Below are 6,162 nucleotides of genomic sequence, written 5' to 3'. Positions count from 1 at the left end.
TAGGGCTGAAGGGCGGCTTACAATTATTATTTTTAATCAGACAGTTCCCTGCCCTCAGGCTTACAATCTAAAAGACACGACACAAAAGGAGAAGGGATTGGTGGAGGGAAAGGGGATGAGGTCCAGTGGTTCTTCTCTCCCTCTGAGGCCTGGACCAAGGCAGATGGATTGGAGGGAGGGCTCTTCCTTCTTCCAGGCTAGTCCTGATGGAGCTGGACCTGCCTGGTGAACTCCATCTCAGGCCAGTAGATGGCTGTTATGGAGGGCGGAGTCTCCTGCCTCTCAGGCCGGTGGATCTGTTTGTTTGTTTGGGCTACAATTGGCTGAATTTTACTTATATGATACCTAAGAGTTTTTCCAAGACTTCTTGAGAAATTAAATGTTGTCTGCTAGAGAAAGGGGCCAGTGGCTTCACAAGGGACAGAGGCACCCTAGAGCTCAAGAAGAATTACTTTACTGGTGCTTATTGTTGTTGGGTGCCTTCATGTTGTTTCCAACCTATGGGGATCCTAAGGTGAACCTATCATGGGGTTTCTTGATATGATTTGTTCAGAGGAGGTTTGTCATTGCCATTCTCTGAGGCTCAGAGAGTGTGACTTGCCCAAGGTCACCCAGTGGGTTTACATGGATGAGCCAGAATTTCAACCCTGGTCTCCAGAGTCATAGTTCAACACTCAAGCCACTGTGCCATTGCTAATGGAGTTTCACTGTCCTTTGTCTCAGTCCCAAATGGTCTCAGCCTGCAGTGAAATCCCTCAAACCAATTAAAATACAGCAGAGACAACATCTTTACAAAATGTAGACCTGTGACTCTAACACCATCTTTCTATCTCCCGTATGATTTTTTAAACATCTTTTGCCTGATGAAGAAGTCAGTGGCACTTTGAAAGCTTGCATTATAAGTTTTGTATATTTTGCCTGGCCAATAAAATTTATCAGTCTTGCATGGATGCTGTATTTTGCTTTAATTTGCTCTATGGCCAGTACAGCCATTCTTTAATATGTAACTCCTGGAAATTTAGATTCCATTCACCCATCTTAGAGCTGCTTTAGAGTTGTCAGCTTTTATTGCTCAGAGATTCCTCATCTTTCAACTGCTATAACACTCAGCATGGTCTTCTTAATGTTTGACTTTGGCAGGTCCATGTGGAGGAGAATTTTGTTAACTTTGGGCCTGCACACAACGCATCTTAAGGGGCCAGAAGCTCTGCCAAAGCTGCGCTCTAGTCCTTTAAACAGCATACCTCCAAAGTTACCTGAAGCAGCTTTATTTTGGCATGTCTGTATAGGCGCATAATTTTTGAAGAATTTATGAAGCTTCAGAAATGTCAACACATCTAGGAATGAGGTATGAAAAACCAAATGCAGAAGAAAGTAAAATCATTAGATTTTCCCACCTCCTTAGGGATCATAAACCCTAGACCTATACTGAAATTCTGGATTGTTATCATTTGGAACAGATGACAATTTCTGTCCAGTTCAGTAGACCTGACAAAGTGAAAATCTGCAGTTTTTAACTGTATTAAGATCATATTTAATACTTTCCAACAAATATTTATAAACTAGATTTGGTTATCAAGTTTTTTGAAGAGACAATTAATGCTTCCTGAGCAAGCACGGTGTAGTGGTTTGAACACTGGAAATTCACTTGGTGTCCTTGGGCAAGTCACACTCTCTCAGCCACAGAGGAAGGCAAAGGTAAACCCTCTAAACAAATGTTGCCAAGAAGCCCATGTAATAGGTTTGCCCTAGGGTCATCACACATTGGAAAACACTTGAAGGCACACAACAGCAACAATTAATGCTTCCAGCACATCAGGCACAGCTCAAGAACACAGAGCTAAAGATCTATATGGCAGTAAATGGAAGTGGCCAACAGATGGCAATGGTGCATTATTAAATTCATAGGCAAAGTTTCCTGTTGCACTGCAAGATTTCTCATTTAAAAGATTACAGTATAAGGAACTCTACCTCAGTGTGTGCCTTGTCACTAACTGCAGCTAGTTAGCACTCTGCATTCTGGTTCCATCTGATTCTGTCTAATTCAACAGGTACAAATACTTTGAATAATCAAAGCCACAAAAGCCAAAGCTGTCAATGTGGAGGGCCAACTGTACATGTCTCACTAGAAAAGACAACAGTACTTGGTAAAGTGGGAAGTAGCAGGGGAAAAAAGGAAGATGCTATTGCAAGTGAATTGATTCCATCAGCCCTGAATTTGCAAGAATATTAATATAGGTGAGTAGGGTTGTTGGTAACAGGAGTTTCTTGACTAATTTGGAGGTCTCCCATTCATAGGACCACCATAAGTTGAAGCAGACTTGATGGCAGTTAACAACCCACACACACACGCACGCGCGCATGTGTGTACATGCATACATGTGTACATATCTATCAAGAGAGGATCACACATCATGTATTTGATGTAAAGGGCTAGAAGTCAGGGGGGAAACCTATGCTACAATAAAATCTTTTAGTCCTGTTCTCTCTGACCCTATTTGGGAGGGGCATGCATGCCATTCTTCTCCCTTTGGACCATTGCTAGGTATTTATTGCCTAGGTAGCAATATTACCAAAGAGGGCTGCTTGTTTACGCAAGTACCCTGGGAGGCTCTTGGGGCCTGTGGCTGGGTAGCAAAACACTTAAAGAAACAGCTTGTTTTATTAGTATATAATAATTAAAACACAGATTCCTAACTCTTCAAAAATATGTCCACAAGAAGCAGTGGAACAAGTAGATGTTTAAGGACCCAAGTCAGGAAATAACAAACCAGAAGCTGGCACAGTGAAAGTAAAGAGAAAAGAAAAATGGAGAGGGAGGGGGGGACACACACACATAAAATTAGCATGTGTTTTCAGCACTGTTGCCACCTCTCCGGTGTGAAGGTACCTGATGCAGTTTTGCCTTTATAATTAATTAAATCTATCCAATCCTGAGAGGAATAGATGCAGTATTGCATGGAAGCTCACTTTATGCTTCATCAAACTCACAGGTTTTAGCATGTAGATTGTACATTTCTATATCACTTTATCAGTGAACTCAGCAGTCTCTAAGCGGTTTACAATCTGTATGCCAATTGCCCCCAACAAGCTGTGTACTTATTTTACTGACCAACAAAAGGATGGAAGGCTGAGTCAACCTTGGAGCCCTGGGATCAAACTCACAACCTTGTGGCTGCAGTACCGGCATTTTAACTACTGTACTACCAGAGCTCCCTGATTTTAGTGTTGGAAAAGATTTTAGATATAATTTACTTTAACCAACCTCCTAAAAGATGACCAATATTCTGCACTTGGATACTTAACTAAGTAATCTCTCCTAGCTTAATCCCCAAACGTGATGGACCCATGCTCGGATCTTTGGCAGACTGGACCTCATTCTCCATTAGCTGATGCTCAGAAAAGTAGGTTGGAAGGGAAGGTATAATCATGGCAATAGTATCACAGTTGTGATTGAGGGCTTTATAATTCAATCTGCCACAACAGAGATATTTTAGTAATTGCACAGTGCCAGCAGGCATGTTTTTCCATTCTTTACCTCACAAGGTGAGAAAACCGCTTAACCCGTGTGTGCTTTGCATGTGTGAAATGACACAGAAGAGATGGGGTAGCACTACAGTTAGTTGTGCAATAATGATGGAGTAACAACAATGGAGTAACAAACACTTGAGGTGAAGTACAAAAATCAGTGTGTATAGAGCCATTGTACTGTCTATTCTCCTCTATGGGTCTGAAACATGGGTCACCTATCGCTAACACCTACGACTCCTTGAACGCTTTCATCAGCGCTGTTTACGCACAATTCTAAATATACACTGGACTGACTATGTGACAAATGTTGCTGTCCTCAAGCAAGCAGGGATCACCAGCATTGAGGCCATGCTATTGAGGACGCAGCTGCGCTGGGCAGGACACGTTTCTAGGATGAAGGACCATCGCCTCCCCAAAATAGTATTCTACGGTGAACTCGCTATGGGTCAGCGTAAGAGGGGCGCCCCAAAGAAGAGATACAAAGACTCCCTGAAACAACATCTCAGGCTTGGCCAGATAGATCACCAACAATGGTCCTCCCTGGCCTCGCATCGGGAGGCATGGAGACACACTATCCATGACGCTGCAGCCTTCTTCGAAAGCTCACGCCAAACGAGCCTCGAAGAGAAACGACAATGCAGAAAGAACCGCAACCTGGAAACATCACCCAAGGAGACTTTCTGCTGTGCTTTCTGCAACCGGACCTGTTTATCCAGAATTGGCCTTTTTAGTCACCAATGCGCTTGTACAAAGCGCGGGATGAGTCCTTCCTGAATCTTCGTTCACGAAGCAAAGCCAGAGAGAGAATGCAAGAAAGCATTATTGTGCCACTTTTATTCCAGTACTTTTGCAAGTGTGTGATATCCCTTGATCTTAAAATGGTATGTTTCTGTCTACTCAAACAGTGCTATTTTAACAGTTTGTTTGTGCTATGTATCATTGTGTGATAACGTCCTAAGTAGTAACAGTGGATATGGAAAAGTTACAGATGGGTAAATCTGGATAACTGTTCCACATTTGCAATCATTTGTTAGTCAAAATTGTGTAACTTCCTCTCCTTACTTTACTGAGTATCAGTTGAAAGGAATAATAATAATAATAATAATAATAATAATAATAATAATAATAATACTTTATTTATATACCGCTTTTCCAATGATCGAAGTGGTGTACAACAAGAATATAGGTACATACAGGTTAAAAATATAAAATCCACAAATCTCAATATACATAAAAAACACACAGCCAAAAATCTTTTCAGTCAATGATGTGCAAGTCTATCAAGAATAGTGACTACAGAGAGTCAGATGGATATGCCAGTCGGAATAAATGTGTCTTCAGAGCCTTTTTAAAGGCATCCAAAGTGGAGCAAGCTTGAATTTCATCAGGAAGATTATTCCAGAGAGTAGGTGCTGTTGATGTGTATGACCTCTTGTGAGTTGTTGACAACCTCACTCTCGGACATTCTAATAAAAATTTCCCTGATGTTCTGAGAGTGCGGGGCGGATTATGTGGGAGAAGGCGCTCCTTCAAGTAGCTCGTGCCCAAGCCATGTAGGGCTTTATAGGTAATAACCGAGACTTTGTATTGGGCCCGGAAGCTAATGGGCAGCCAGTGAAGAGATTTTAGTACCGGGGTTATATGGTCTGCCCTAGATGTTCCAGTGACCAGCCTGGCTGCCGCATTTTGCACTAACTGAAGCTTCCGGACCTGGTACAAAGGTAGCCCCATGTAGAGCGCATTACAGAAATCTAACCGAGAGGTTACCAGTGCGTGTACTACCGTTTCAAGGTCCTTTTGGTCCAAACAGGGACGCAGCTGGCGTATCAGCCGAAGCTGGTACCAAGCAATCTTGGCCATCGCATCCACCTGGGATGACAGTTGTAGGGATGAGTCCAAGAGTACTCCCAAACTGTTAACTTTGTCCTTTACGGGGAGAATAACCCTGTCTAGGACAGGATGACAAATTTCCCTGCCTGGACTTGGGGTACCTATCACGAGTACCTCTGTTTTCTCCAGATTCAGCCTGAGTCTGTTTTCCCTCATCCAGCCCATTACTGACTCCAGGCAGGCATCCAGAGGAGAGATGCCATCCTTAGTCACTGTATCAGTCGGAGACATGGAGAGATAGATCTGGGTGTCATCAGCGTACTGATAACACCGAGCCCCATGCCTCCGGATGACCTCTCCCAGTGGTTTCATGTAAATGTTAAACACCATGAGGGATAAAATGGCACCCTGTGGGATGCCAGATGTTAGCTCCCTTTTACGGGAGCAGCAATCTCCCAGCCCCACCATCTGGGACCTTCCCGAGAGATAGGATCGGAACCACTGGAGCGCAGTGCCTCCAATACCCAATTCCCCCAGGCGTCCCAGAAGGATACCATGGTTGATGGTATCGAAAGCCGCCAAGATGTCCAAGAGCACCAACAAGGTCACATCTCCCCGGTCGATGCCCAGACCAAGATCATCGACTAAGGCGACCATAGCAGTCTCAACTCCGTATCCCACCCTGAAGCCAGTTTGAAATGGGTCTAGATAATCGGTTTCCCCCAAGAAGGCTTGGAGTTGGGAGGCAACTGCCCTCTCGATCACCTTGCCCAAAAATGGTAAGAGAGAAATTGGTCTATA

The 6,162-nt window shown here is 43.5% G+C and overlaps 1 protein-coding gene across 1 annotated transcript in view; it reads right to left on the bottom strand.

The window, feature by feature from the left end:
* RIN3 (Ras and Rab interactor 3) overlaps positions 1–6,162 on the bottom strand; it is a 126,948-nt gene that overhangs the window by 7,713 nt on the left and 113,073 nt on the right.

This window comes from Sceloporus undulatus, chromosome 1 (assembly GCF_019175285.1).
Source record: "Sceloporus undulatus isolate JIND9_A2432 ecotype Alabama chromosome 1, SceUnd_v1.1, whole genome shotgun sequence".
Classification (NCBI taxonomy): Eukaryota; Metazoa; Chordata; class Lepidosauria; order Squamata; family Phrynosomatidae; genus Sceloporus; species Sceloporus undulatus.
The sequence above is the reverse complement of the archived record's forward strand: the minus strand, read 5'-3'. Positions and strand labels throughout refer to the sequence as shown.